The 14,837-nt window shown below is 52.7% G+C and overlaps 1 pseudogene; it reads left to right on the top strand.

The window, feature by feature from the left end:
* The first annotated feature begins 12,693 nt into the window (after positions 1 to 12,693).
* LOC145713110 (TAR DNA-binding protein 43 pseudogene) lies at positions 12,694 to 14,077 on the top strand (annotated as a pseudogene).
* Positions 14,078 to 14,837: the final 760 nt, after the last annotated feature.

Raw genomic sequence — 14,837 nt, 5'->3', positions numbered from 1 at the left:
CTCCCAGGGAACAGGCAGCCGGACAACCCACAAGGGGAAAAGGGAACGCCTGACACGCGGCACGGAGCCTTGCGAGGGTGGGTTTGTCACGGCCACGGCCGGGTGCCCGCAGCGGGGAGCGCACGGGGTAGAAGACCCACGCCGCCTCCCCACGCCGCCCTCGGGTGCCAGAGACCGGAGGTGGCGCCACAGCCTGAACCACACCTGGATGCACGAGAGCCGGCGCGCAGGCCCAGGCAGACGGCTCGAGCAAGCAGGCGGGCAAAGGGCGGAGTCGGGCTCGGCTCGGCGTCACCGCCAAGCCCGGAGCCACGCCAGCCAGCGGCGACGAGGCCCAAGTCTCTCTTACAGGATGACAACCGCCACACCAGAACGTGTCAGCACCTACCTGGCAGCAAAAAGTACCTCTTTCAGGAGACAAAAATAACCGCGTTGGCAGGCGGGGCCGAGCCACAGGTCACTGGGACCTTCTGGGACCCTGGCCCGGCCACGGGCCCCAAGCATCTTCCCATCACCGCCAAGCAACCCCACCCCCCCCGGAAGTCCCCGGGGGCCATCTGGTCGACCCCGGGACCGACCGACCGACCGACCGACCGACCGGGGAATCGCGGGATGGGGGGGGGGGGATGGCCGGGTAGGCCCTGCCCCGTTACACGTTCGCCCGTCCACGGGTCGTCTCCGGGTCGGGACTTAGAAAAATAAAACACTCCGCGCTGTCGCCTGCGGAAGCCTCCCCGGACCTCGCAAGACCGGCCCCATGCCAGTCCCCGACCCCCGGCTGGGACTGTTTTGGGGGGGGGGGGTCTGAATTGCGCGGAGGCGCCCCCGACGACCGGACCTCAACGGGGATCGCGGGCGCGCCGGCGTTGGCGCCCTATACGTGCTTCCCCTCGCGGCCCGGTCCCCAACTCCGCAGCGGGCCTCGGAAAATCTGGGGAGAAAATCGGGTCCAACGACCGGGAGCACCACGCGTGCCCACGCCCGGGCCCATCGCGCCCTCCGCGGGCTTCCCCTCAAGGCTCAGGACGGTCCTCACCGGCCCGGCCCGGCCCGGCCCAGCCCGGCCCGACCGCGAAGCGGGAGGGAAGACAAAAGACGCCTGGCAGGGAAGGACCGACGAGCGACCCACGGGGCCACAGTCTCCGGGTGGCGGCCCCGGACGGTCCCCGCGGTCGGGGGGGGGGGGGGGTGGGAGGGGAGGAAAGCACCGGCGGGTGCTGGTCGACCCGTCCGGGCAGCCCCCCACCCTGGCTCGCTCCCAGGGAGCGCCGCCGCTACTCCCCCATATACCCGGAGGTTCAATCTCCGGCAAGTGCACCAGCCGCCGGCGTCCCGACGACAGCGGGACGATCACGCCAACGTCGCCGGCCTTCTGGAACTCCGCCCCGGGCACCGCGGCCGAATCGCATCCCTTGCCGACGTCGCCGACGCTCCGGAGGGGAGACGCTATATAAAAGCGGCCGCCAGGTGGCGCCCGACAACCGACCGAAACGTCAGCGGGGACAGCTCGCGATCTCGGGGCCGAGAGGGCGCACAGCCGGCGGCCCGGCCGCCCGATCTCGTCCCGGCCCACTCCGGATGCCGCCTCTCGGTCCCAGGCCGGCGGAGGGCGTCCGCCTCGGGAGCTCCCGGCCGGCCGGCACGGCGCGACCCCGGCAGCCCAAGGGACACTCGAAAAATGCATCGGGGCGGCTGCCGCTGAAAAGGCGGGGGGGGGGGGGGGGGGGGGCAGACCGGCCACTCGACTCCCCGGCCGGCCGAGGCGGACGTGCGCGGAAAATTCCCCGCACACACCGGGCGGGCCGGGCACGGGCGGCCCAGAGCGGCCCAGGCGGCGCCCGCGCTCCCGGGAGGACTTAGACACATTTCGGCGGGCAGGAAGGGAGGGAGGGAGGGAGAGACGGACGGTAAAACCGAAACCACGCGAGAGAGTACTCCCAGAACAACAACGGACGGACGAGCCGTTTTTATTCTATTGGGTCAAGCGGGGGAGCGTCTCTCTCGGAAACATAACAAACCAAGCTGCGGGGGGGGGGGGGGGACAGAAAGAGGGTGATGGATAAACGAACGACCACGGATAAAGCTTAAGCAAAGTCCTTCGCCGCACGGGGCCACGACGAAGTCCAAAGACCACAAACAGGTACGGGGAACATGGGTGCAAGTGCACCGCGTGGCAAGCGACAAGAATATGGCTTTCACCATTACTGTCCTCAATAAACACCACTACGGGCGGCGGTAGCGCCGGGGGGGGGGGGGGGGGGATGGAGAACGGAAGGAGTTAATAGCCACTCACTAAAAAATGTCCCGGTTCCCAGAGGACCCTACAGTCCAAAGGGGGGGGGTGGGCCCCCGCAGGGAAAAGGAAGGTGTCACCGAGACACACCCTATGCCTCCACCCTCTTAGGGTTTGCAGGTGACCCTGAGGGTGACACTGACATGAGACAGGTTAACCGTACAAGGAGCCAACAAATTGATTTCCTACAAGTTTCACGTGACAGGTAGAGCCCCTCCTGAGGAAACCAAGACCCTGAGAAGTGGCCAAACCTAAACGCTTGTATATTGGGTTGAACAAGGAGAAGCGACGGTGGACGACTAACTGAACTACGTGGGGAGGCTAAAGGATGATGAGGATTTTAAAACCAACCAACCAACCAAGATCTGTTCTCCTCTAGAATTCTCTCCACTTCTCCCCCTGTCCTTGAGGATAAGAATGTCACTCCCCTGGTGGCATAGGAAAGACGGGGGGGGGGGGGGGGGGGGGCGGGGGGGGGCACTTCCAGGGAGAAAAGGAGGAGAGTGCTCCGTGCATGCTTCTTGCACCTGCTGGGCAGGAGGGTAGGGGTGGGTGGTTTACTTTGCTTGCTTGCTTGCTTGCTTGCTTGCTTGCTGCTGCTTTTTGAAAGCTTCTCTAATGTTTCCTTTACATCTAAGTCTTCCTTTCCAGTTTGGCTTTGGACAGGAGGAAGGCAGGCCACATGTTTTTCTGACACGGTGGAGAACGAAGGGTAAGATGAGTGCGGGCCCGTGCGTATTCTTTTCCGTCAGTCACGTGCCGTGGTGAGCGGAGCATCAGCTCTTGCCGGATGGGTGTCTCATTCCTTCGTGAACCATCAGGCAAGATGTCGGGCAAACACACACAGGGAGACTAAAGGTAGGAAGAACGTAGAGAAGACGGGCGACACGTGCCCGAGTCTCCAGAGCGACGATTTCATCCAGGGCACGGCAACGTCCAAGGTTTCCGGACACCACGTTGACGGACGCTTTGGTGCGTAGGTCACTTTGAATCTACAGTGCCACCCTCCGGTCCATTAGCACGTTGCCTCCGGCTCACGTGAGCGAGCGGTGGTGTCGTCGCGCAAAGAGACCGTGGGACTCGTCCCGGGATGGAACTGGGCCAGAGAGAGGGAGGGACGCCGCAGCCCATCGTTGAGCTTCAGGTGTCTGTAAGAGACCGAGTCTCTAAAGTACACCGAGGCACAGGGCGACCCGCTCGCTCGTGCCTGGACGTCTCTTTGTTCTTTCGAGGGGTCGATATCTGTGAGTGTGGTTTGTTTACTTTCCGGACAAGGTGAAAGAACTCTGAAACAGGAAATATTGGCACAAGGGGTCTGGTGGGATGGGAGGGTGCGGGTCAGTCCACGTACCGAGGACACGGGAGGATCGGGCGTCTGAACAACCAGGCGGAGAGGGGAGTTTAGCCTCGGTCATCACGGCAACCGGCACCTCGACAGAAACCACAGAAGGTGCCCAGGACGAACTGCGTCGCAGGAGCCAGCGTGGGCATTGCCCCACTACCCTCAGCCCTCAGCCCTCAGCCCAGCAGCAGGCAGCAACTGTCGTCCGGGTCCAGGCCGCGCCCCACTGCCCTCTTCTCAGCCAGAGCGGTGCCCCGGGAGGGCGGCCCCGGAACAGATACCTCCTCCCCTCCACACACATCTCGCCAACCCCTTGACCGCTTTGCCCGGGATACACAACTCCGCTGTACCCAGGCATGATTTTTCCCGTGGACCGGGGGCCTCCTTGGCCACTTAGGGTGCTCGCACCAAGATGAATCGGGCTAGAGACAGGGACACCTGTGCAGCCCGCTATTGAGCTGAAGGGGCCTCTAGGAGAGGGACTCTCTAAAGTAGCTGACGTACAGGGAGACCCGCTCGCTCGTGGCCGGATGTGTCTTTGTTCCTTTATTTCTTTTCGTGTTCTTTATTATCATGTTTGGTACAATTGTAAGCGGGATTGGGTTGTTTGGGGTTTGTTTTTTCTTTTCTTTTCTAATTTGTCTTTCTGCGGTGTCATTATCGGCGTATACAGACGCAACAGATTTCGGTACATAGAGTTTGTATTTTTCCTGTGGACCAGGGGCCTACTTTGCCGCTTAGGATGCATGCGCCCCCACCCCCTGCCCACCCGCAGCCTTCAGTTCCCCAAACCACTGGAGGACTCGTGGGGGTGGGAGTGGGGGTGAGGGTGGGGGAGGGGTGGGGGGCGGGGATGGGAGTGGCAGTGGAAGGGAGGTTCAGGGCGATTCATTCCAATGGGCCTCATTCAACCCCTTCGTTCAAATGCAGAAAGCTTTCTGTTAAAGTCTGAGCCTGGGGCTTCTCTGCATTGAATGGCTTTCTTCAACTCCCCCAACCCTTAGGCTGCAGTTTCTGAACTACTGGGAGGAAAGGGAGGAAAGGGAGGAAAGGGAGGAAAGGGAGGGAAGGGGGGGGGGGGAGGGAAGGGGGGGAGGGAAAGAAAGAAGGGGTGGGGGAGAGAAAGGGGGGAGGGGAGAAGATGATGTCTGAAGAACTTGCCTTCTCTGGAGCAAAGAGTGTCCCCTCCTTTTCCTAACCCAGGAAACCTCAATAAACCATTTGAGAATCATGGATGTGGAGGATGATATCTTACTATAATGCCTTCCAGGGGTGGGGGTGCAGGTACGTGGAAGGGTAGGGAGTTGGCGAGCGAGCGAGCGAGCGAGCGAGCGAGCGGCATGGTGTGGCGTGGCGTGGCCTGCCGAGTCAGAGTCAGAGGGTGGCATGAAACACGTGATGGTGGTGTCTTAGGGTTCAGAGGCCAAACACAGGCATGGGGCAATAAGGGATAGAGGGTGGGGGAGGCCTGACAGGGGACAATTGTGACCCCGGGCGATGGTCCCAGCGGGCACACTCCTGTAAAGCAACACTAACACTCTATTGATTAGCCATTGACCTCTCCTCCCTCTCCCACCTGCTTCCAAAGGGAAACTGAGTACAGTTTCATTCCACAGGCACTGGCTGTTTCACATGCAACCTTTGACGTGCCACTAAAAGGAGGAAGAAAGATGGACACACATGAAACAGCCCCACAGATGGCCTAGAGGGCGTGGGCGGGGCTCTCATCAGTCAAATTGGGAGTCTGAGTCAGGATCCTGGGGTTGTTTCAAAACATGGAATGGAAGGGGCTCCTGGCTGGCTCACTCAGAAGAGCATGCGACTCTTGGACTCTTGATCTCTGTCAGGGTTGTGACTTCAAGTCCCACATCGAGTGAAGAGAATGTGAAAAATGAATGAAGGAATGAAGGAATGGATGAACAAACTTAAAAAAAAAAAAAAAGGTTGTGGGGCGCCTGGGTGGCTCGGTCGGATAAGTGTCCGACTTGGGCTCAGGTCATGATCTCACGGTCCGTGAGTTCAAGCCCCATGTCGAGCTCTGTGCTGACAGCTCAGAGCCTGGAGCCTGCTTCAGAATCTGTGTCTCCCTCTCTCTGACCCTCCCCCATTCATGCTCTTTCTCTATCTCAAAAATAAATAAAAGTTGAAAAAAAAAAAAAAGTTTGCAACGTTTATGTCTTTAAAACAAATGGAATCGGTGGGGTGCCTGGGTGGCTCAGTGGGTGAAGCATCCCACGCTTGCTAGATTTTGACTCATGTCATATCTCAGGGTTCGTGAGACCAAGCCCTGCATTGGGTTCTCACACGGACAGTGCAGAGACTGCTTGGGGTTCCCTCCCTACCCCCCCATACCTCCCCCATAAACCAATAAATAAACATCAAAAACATAAATCTTAAAACACTACAACAAATGGAATGGAAAGAGAGAACGCAACGAGGAGGATGTGAATGTTGCACCTAATACCACTGAACTCTACGCTTATATATGGTGAAAAATCTCAATTGTAGGTGATGTCTACTTCTAACCACAACTGAAAGGAAAACGACAAAACACCGGTCCTTGGCTCACAGTAAGGGAATTCCTGGATTTGGTCCGAGAGGGCCTTCTCATCCGCCGTGTGGAAAACTATGGAATGGTTTCTTCCTCTCCAGGCCGATGACCATTGCCAACGACAGTAGGTGTAGGTGCTGTCCTCCTACCTGTGAAGGAAAGGCAGGAAGAAGTGTAGCATTTAAAAGCATCTTTTAAACGCTGTCCACCTTTCCCAGTTTGTCCCCTCACTATGTCTTGCTTACCTTTTATAGCATTTACCCTATGTCGATGCAAAATGAATGAGCCTTTTTAAAAACAATTTTAAAGAGGAAGGAAAAGAGTTTCATTGGAGCCCAAGTTAGGAGGGCTGACGGGGATACGCAATCTTCACAAAGCAGTCAGTCATCTGGGGAAGGCCTCACATTGGGCATACATACAGCTTACCAAAAAAAAAAAAAAAAAAGGAAAAACAGGGCACGGGGGCGGGGGGGGGGGGGGGGGGTTGGCCGCAGATGTTAGGAATCATCATGAGGAGAAAGAACACATTCCAGAAAGTTACAGACTTTATCTTCTGTTTTTAGTATGTGCAAGGCTGTATGACTTCAATCTTATGGCGACCAGGAAGGTTTTTGTATTGTTTTCTTTTGTTTCCCTTATCTTTATAAGCCGCCTTTGGAAGCCCCCTTTTTTAGTTAGTTACGTTTAAGAAAAAAAAATTTTTTTTTTTTTTTTTAACAAACCAGACATACAATCTGTGCTCAGGACAGAAAAAGAGCTCATGCTTTGAGGTTTTCTGGAGTCCCTTTGACCTCGGTAAATATTAAATGTATAGCTTCCCTGGGAGAGCACCAACATAAAAAGTTTAGAATTTCCTTTATCATTTCCCCGTCTTGATCGATAATCTTTCCTCAGAAATCACGGACGATCAACCTGATGTTTTTATGTCCCTCAGTGCCAGGTGACTGTCTTGTCTGCCCTGGGTGTGTCCCTCCTTGCTAGGTATGAGAGAGAGAGAGAGAGAGAGAGAGAGAGAGAGAGAGAGAGTGTGTGTGTGTGTGTGTGTGTGTGTGTGTGTCTGTAAACACACATATATGTCTTTGAACCACCTAGGGTTCCTCGTTGGGGTGAACTTATTGTAACATAAATGGTGGGAAACTCAAAAGTGACGTATGTTCTCTGTAAGTTCCATTGACCAGCAGACATAGTTCATGTGCTTGGCTCAGATGGTCTGCCTTTGTATTTGGCAAAGCATTTTTAACAGAGAGACAGGGACAGCAACACACTTTCAACAAGGACAATTTGAAGGAGCCAGTGCAACATTGGAATACACTTCAATTGACAAAAGAATGAAATCCCAAGAATCCTTTACATACCTGTTGATAAAAGGGAAGGCACATCTGTGATTATTGATGAGGAAAGATGGAGCACCCACATTGAGGAAACATACCTGTCATGCATATTCCCAGGTTTGCTTAGGGGCGGAGACTTAACATGAGAAGGAGGCAAAATTTAGTCCCTGATGTCAGGAGGTTACCTTAGGACACGGAGAAGGGGCTGTGGGTATGCCCCGAGAGCTGGTATAACCTGGATGGGGACTTAGGCTCTTTCTCTCAGGGCTGTGCTGGCTTATAGGCTGCAAGCATATCGGTGGACCTTGAGTCCAGGCTTCTTCAGAGACAGCTAGAGTTTGTTTGTGGGACCTGAAAAGACACAATAGCTGATTAGGGGCAAATAGTTCCCTGAAGAACAAGATTTAGGTTCTCTGCGAGAGAGAGCGAGCGTCAGCCTCCTTAACCCTCCGTGGCACAGTTTCAATTGCCCACTCCCCACTCCCCGCCCCCCACACTCACCCCCAGCCTCTGGAGTTTGGATCATTTCCCAATGGTAAGGAACAGGGACGATGATGGGTGATGGCTCGGGCTAGGGCTATCCGTTTATCTCCCCCGGTGAGAACAGTTTCTGTAAATCTCACCTGTCACAGGCCTAGGTGCAGGGCTACACAGAAGTTGTGAAGGGAATCGAAGGAACATGGAGTCAGAGGTGTTAAGTTTTCTTCCCCTTTATAAGTTTCCATTGTCGATCCCTCATTCCACTTCTATGGAACAGGGATGGAGGTCCACCTTCTGAAACTATTTCAAGCCGAATTAGGGTGTGGCAGGGGCTTTGGAAGGGAAGGATTTGACAGGGTGCAGGTCACAACTTTTGCTCCCTTGTGCTAATTGGGGGTGGGGGGGGGGGTGGGGGGAATCAGAGATAGTTCCTATCTGAGATCTTGGGTATTTTTCTGCATAGTTTGGTACTGCATCATATCCTGAGATTTCTCCCCAAGTGTATTCTAAGGAATAGTAACAGTATAGTCAAACCCAATGTTATAACCACCTTGTGGGGGGAGGGCGCGGGGGGGAAGGTTGTGGTGGTCAAGGGCCTCTTACTGTACCCAAGTGAATTGCTGTCTGATTTTATTTTTATGTTTTTTTTTTAAATCTTATTAGGTAACCTTTACACCCAACGTTGGGCTCGAACTTACAACCCCAAGATCGAGAGCTACACGCTCTACCGACTGAGCCATCCAGGTGCCCCTGTTTATGTGGGCTTTTGTTGCTGGGGCACCTGGGTGGCTCCGTGGGTTAAGCATTGGACTCTGGCTCCGGTCAGGATCTCGCCGTTCGTGATTTCGAGCCCCGCATCCGACTCTGTGCAGACAGCTCAGAGCCTGGAGCCAGCTACAGATTATGGGTCTCCCTCCCCCCCACCCCCTCTCAAAAATAAATATTAAGAAACTTATAAAAATACAAATAAAATATGGGTTCTTATTTCTAAAGAGGAGCTAATACAGTTGCAGCAAGTGTTTGTGAACTAGCTTTGACTCTGCCTCCTCGTTCAGCAAGCAATCAGGTAACTAATAAGAGGTACTTCTACGGAAAGAAAAGAACACCACGGGTTAATGGGTAGAACAACTTATAAACCCAGTGTCTAAGTCCCAAGTGCGGTCAGTGAGAAGGTGTCTAGATGCCAGGCTCGAAGCATCCTCAGCTGGAGTGGGAGCAGGCAGGGGGCAATCTGACCGATTTTTCTGGCATGTAGTTCAAATGTCTCATTTTGGGGGATTCTGAGTGGCTCAGTGGGTTCAGGTTCAGTATTCAAGTCTGGATCTCCACTCAGGTCTCAATCCCAGGGTCGTGAGCTCAAGGCCCCAGTTGGGCTCCACACTGGGCGTGGTGAAGCCTACTTTAAAAACAACAAAAACACAACAGCAGCAAATGTCTCGTTCTGAATGGCCCATAGAGCAACAGGCACACAGATTGTCTACAACTGTGGCAATTTCTCTGAAGTTTATCTCCAGTTGTCCAGCTTTCCTTTGCAGGGCTTCAGGGAAAAGGGCCATTTGAGTTCTTCAGGATGGTAAGATAAGAGGATGGGAGAGGATTGGAAGCCTGAGTTTGAAGAGTCATAGTCAGATATTCGAGGAAACCAGGATTCAGGATCCAGCCCAGTTTTAAAGGCAAACAACAAACAGTCAAAGAAAATTAATTAACCAGAACTAGAAGTTAACATCCACAAAAGAGCTATTGAAATACAATCTTTTTCTATCGAGACCCCTCCATTCCTGTCAAAGATAGCCCAATGAAAACTAATTTGTTTGTAAAATAAGTCCAGTGTTAACAGACATGGCTTCAGTATTGACATAAGCACAGCAAGAATAGCGATTGACCATATAGTATTTTGTGTATTTTCTCTCTTCTTTTCCGCCTGCCTGCCTTCTTTTTATTTATTTTTTTTTTATGGAGTTCTTTTTTTCCTCTTAAGTTAATTCCTTTATTTTGAGAGCTGGGAGGAAAGGGAGAGGGGGAGAGGGGGAGAGGGGGAGAGGGGGAGAGGGGGAGAGGGGGAGAGGGGGAGAGGGGGAGAGGGGGAGAGGGGGAGAGGGGGAGAGGGGGAGCTCTGCACTGTCAGTGCAGAACCCAGCTCAGGGCTCAAATCCATGAACCATGACCGTAGGTGAAATCAGACGCTTAACCGACTGAGCCACCCAGGCCCCCCACACACCAGAATTCTTTACACTGTCAAATGTACGAATGTATCTCATCATTTTCAGAAACACGTTGTGGTGTTTGGTTTTGTTTCTTTTTTCTTTTACTGTACAATTTTTAGCAAGTCATGAAACGGGCGCCTGGGTGGCTTTGTCAGTTAAGCATCCAACTTCGGCTCAGGTCATGATCCCACGGTTCGGTTCGTGAGTTTGAGCCATGCATTGGGCTGTCTGTGCTGTCAGCACAGAGCCCGCTTCGGATCCTCTGCCCCTCCCACCGACTCCTTCTGTGTGTGTGTGTGTGTGTGTGTGTGTGTGTGTGTGTGTGTGTGTGTGTCTGTCTCTCTCTCTCTCTCTCTCTCTCTCTCTCCTAAAAATAAAGAAATAGGCTGGAAAACAAATCTTCAAGGAAAAAAAAAAACAACAAACGATGAAACATGTTTACTAACAGACCCAAGTATCTTTACTGTTTTTCTGAATAAAGCCAAAGACCAAACACACACACACACACACACACACACACACACACACACACACAGCAAAACAAAAAACAAAAAAACAAACAAAGAAAAGAAAACGCCGTAGGTTTAGTAATTCACAATTTAGTATTTTATCTTCTGTGGAAAAGACTCAGATGTCTGAAGAACTGAACCTAATTTACCACTTAGCAAAGCTTTGAAGTTACAGGTCATGAAAGATTTGGGAAGCCATTTTAAAAGTTTACAAATAGGGACTCCTGGGCGGCTCAGTCGGTTAAGCGTCCGACTTCGGCTCAGGTCACAATCTCACAGCTCCGTGAGTTCGAGCTCCGCGTGGGGCTCTGTGCTGACCTCTCAGAGCCTGGAGCCTGCTTCGGATTCTGTGTCTCCCTCTGTCTCTGCCCCTCCCTCGCTGACATTCATTCTCATTCTCTCATTCTCTCTCTCTCTCTCTCTCAAAAATAAATGGTATAAGGAAAAAATTTAAAGGTTTACGAGTAAACATTTTTGTGTATTTAACCTATCTCCTGTCAACATTCACCCACGAACACTGTATGCGAGAGACAAAATCGACCATCGTTTGAAGTACTTTTTGCTGACAAACTGCAACGGGTACCAGTGAAGTCATAAACTGAAGTCACATGAAAGCTGATTAGGCCCCTGCCTCGGGCCTGAACCCTAGAGTGCGTGTCTGAGTGGAACAAGGAAGGGCGTAAGTGTTTGTAAAGTTTTTTTGATTTTGTTTTTGATACCTGTTGTAAAACGAGGGAGAAAACGTGTTATGTTGTTTGTAAAGGTCACAGAGATGTATATTTTGAGGACCACAATTACAGGGTCAGTATTGGGACGGAAGCAAGGCCATGACCGGAGCTGCCCACCCCAAAGGCTTGTCATGCAGAGAGCACCAAATTCAAGCCATTTTACAACCACCACCACAAAGAATAAAACCTAACTATCTGCATTGTATTTGATATCGACGGCTCCGAAAATATGTCCATTTTAAGTAAGCAATCACCCTTCCATGGCCCTTAGTACCCAAGACGTCACACCCGTGTCCACTAAAAAGTCAAACGATCTGTTTCCCCACCATCAGGCTCACACGGGAGGCCCCACCACCGGGGATGGCCTAGGAGATCACTGGAGCCACACCAACTGATGCAGAAACAGGGGGAGGGGGAGGCGGCCAGGGAGCCGCCGGCCAGGCCCCAGGCAGATTTAAAGTTTTGGACTCACCTTTTTGTGTTTCTTTCATCTTTTTCTTTTGCGCCTCCAACTCCGCGTCCGCGTCCACCTCCTACTTCTTCTTCCATCTCTGTCTCCTGTCTTTGCCTCCTGCAAAAGTGGCTTTGTCTCTGGTTGCTTTTCAGCCCCCTGTGGAAGAGGTGAAGGAGGAGCAGGCCGTGGGGTGGGCACCCATCTTGGCGCTTGTGCTCGGGGAGGAGGAGGGGCGGGTTTAGGATCACTGGCATCTGTCTGCCTTCCTCCTCTTCCTCATTCTTCTGACTATTGGGAAAGGGTGTGTGGGTGTGGGTGTAGCGGGGAGGGCAGGTGTGTTCAATTTTTCTCTCTCCTCTCTCTGGGCCATCAATTGTGTCCCTTCCCGTGAGGCAACTTTCTTATGGAGTAACATAAAACTCTGAATGTAGAGAATTTCACACACACACACACACACACACACACACACACACCCCACACCCATGCCCCGTTCACGTGAATGTGAAACACATTTGGGTTTGTTCTGATCCTCCTGAGTGTTAGAATGCCCAATGTTCACAAGAGCTTGCCTTGAAACACAGTAACGGAGCTCGGTTACAAATTGGTGTGAGCAATAGCATCCAGAGGTAGAGAAAACATCTCACATGGATAACATCTATGTGGCCATAGATCCACAAACAAGATGCAAACCAACATCAGCCTCTGTTTCACTCCTATTTGTGGAGAGGACGCGAAAGACCCAATGGTCAAATCTCCCCCTTTTATAAAAACAAATCCAATCGCACGAGAGCATTACCGTGGATGGATCCCATCGTGCAGGTGTTTTCCATTTCCAATGAGAACACAGCCAATTTGGTGCAAAGAAGCCAAAAGCTGCGGCAACCCACAAACCAAATGTGGCCCGGGATATCTCCGTGAGCGTCCCTTCCTCCCCAAAAGCCGGGGCTTCGCTGATGGAACCAAAGGGCTTCCTAGTTTCTGGCTGCATCGTCTCACGGCCAGCTTTCTCTAAGGGAGCACACAAGAAAACTCATTCAGACACCTCCAAAGAACCCCATCTGGGCCATCAGGGACTCAGGTGACCTTTCCATGTTCCCATGTAAGTAAGCACTTGCAAGTATAGGCTCCATATGTCCTATACGTGTAGCCTGCCGAAGTTTCCTTTTGGGGATGGGTGGTTGCTTTCTCCACACTTAGAGCAAGGTTATTAAATGGTGGCGGTCACGGTGGTGTTTTTTCCTCTTCCGTAAAGAGTTACAAGGCGGCCATTTCGTGGGAGCGAAGCGGTAGCTGGGCTGCTCCTGGATCCCTCGCCGCTTCGGGTTCCCTGTCAGGCTTCCTAGCAGCGGCCTAGCGGAGAAATAAGAGCAGGTGTCTGAATGTACTCGGGTGACCAAAGATGAGAATGACGAGCCCATCGAAATGCCATCGGAAGACGACGGGACAGTGCTGCTGTCCACAGTGACAGCCCAGTTTGTCGGCAGCACGTGGACTGCACTACCGGAATCCAGCGTCTCAGCGTATGAGAGGTGTCCGGCTGGTCAAAGACATTCTGCACATCCCTGATGCTGGCTGGGGAAATCCGGTAGCGGATAGTCGTCAACTTATCCCAAAGATAGCCACAGAAAAAGGGACGAGACAGGTGCCTGCTTCTTCAGCAGTGAAAGTGAAGAGAGCCATCCAGGGTACGTCAGATTTAAGAGTGTTGGGTCTCCCGTGGAAAACAACCGAACAGGATCTGAAAGAGTATTTTGGGAGCTTTGGAGAGGTTCTTCTGGTTCAGGACAGGAAAGATATTCACACTAGTCCTTCAAAGGGTTTTGGCTGTGTTCCTTTTACGTAATAGGAAACCCAGGTGAAAGTCATGCGATCAAGGAACGATGGTGTGACTGCAAACTTCCTGAATCTCATCCAAGCCCAGATGAGCTTTTGAGAAGCAGGAAGGCGTTTGTCGGGTGCCTTACAGAGGGACGTGACTGCCTATAAGCTGCAGCAGTTCTTTTGCCAGGACTGAGAAGCGGTAGACAGCTTCATTCCCAAACGGTTCCCGGACTTTCCCTTTGTTACATTTGCAGATGATCAGGTAGCCCTCGCCCTCACCCTCGCCCTCTCTGATATTATTATTGAATTTATTTTTCTCAATGTACCCCCAAGGTACTTAGCCTATAGGGCAACAGTGGTTTGAGGAGGAGAGTCCTTCATACCCCTCGCCCTTTCAGCCCCCGCCCTGGCACAACCCCCTCCAGGAGCCCTCTGTTTGTTCCCCTTAGGGAAGAGCCTCTTACGTTTTTGTCCCCCTCCCTGTTTGTATGTTATTTTTCCTTCCCTTCCCTTCTTCCCTTCTTCCCTTCCCTTCCCGGGTTCCCTTCCCAGAGTTCCTCTGTTTGGGAAGTGAAGGTCCTCACACGGGTGAGGTCCTGTGATACATGTGTTTCTCTGAGGGACGAATGTCACTTTGCATGACACCCTCCAGTTCCATCCAGGTACTTGCAAATGGCAAGACTTCATTCCCTCTGGTGGCCGAGCACTGCTCCGTTGTAGATGGATACCACCTCTTCTGTATCCATTCATCCATCGATGGACATTTGGCCCCTTTCCATACTTTGCCTACCGCCGATAGTGCTGCTATGCACACTGGGGTGCGTGTGCCCCTTGGAAACAGCAGACCTGTATCCTTTGGCTAAGTACCTAGTCGTGAAAGTGCTGGGTCGTAGGGTACTTCTATGTGTCATGTGTTGAGGAACCTCCTCAGGTCCCTGGTTCTGGAAAGAACTCCGATAGTGGTTCTAAATCAGGTGCGGCCATCGGTTGGGGACCCCCATCAAATGCAGAGTCAGGCAGCGGTTTTCCTGCAGGCTTTGGCTCAAGCACGGATTCTAAATCTTCCAGCTGGGGAATTTATACAGCGGGGTAGGTATAGACTGGTAGGAATTCAAATTTTTCTA

The sequence above is a fragment of the Panthera onca genome, chromosome E1 (assembly GCF_046562875.1).
Source record: "Panthera onca isolate mPanOnc1 chromosome E1, mPanOnc1 haplotype 2, whole genome shotgun sequence".
Classification (NCBI taxonomy): domain Eukaryota; kingdom Metazoa; phylum Chordata; class Mammalia; order Carnivora; family Felidae; genus Panthera; species Panthera onca.
The sequence above is the reverse complement of the archived record's forward strand: the minus strand, read 5'-3'. Positions and strand labels throughout refer to the sequence as shown.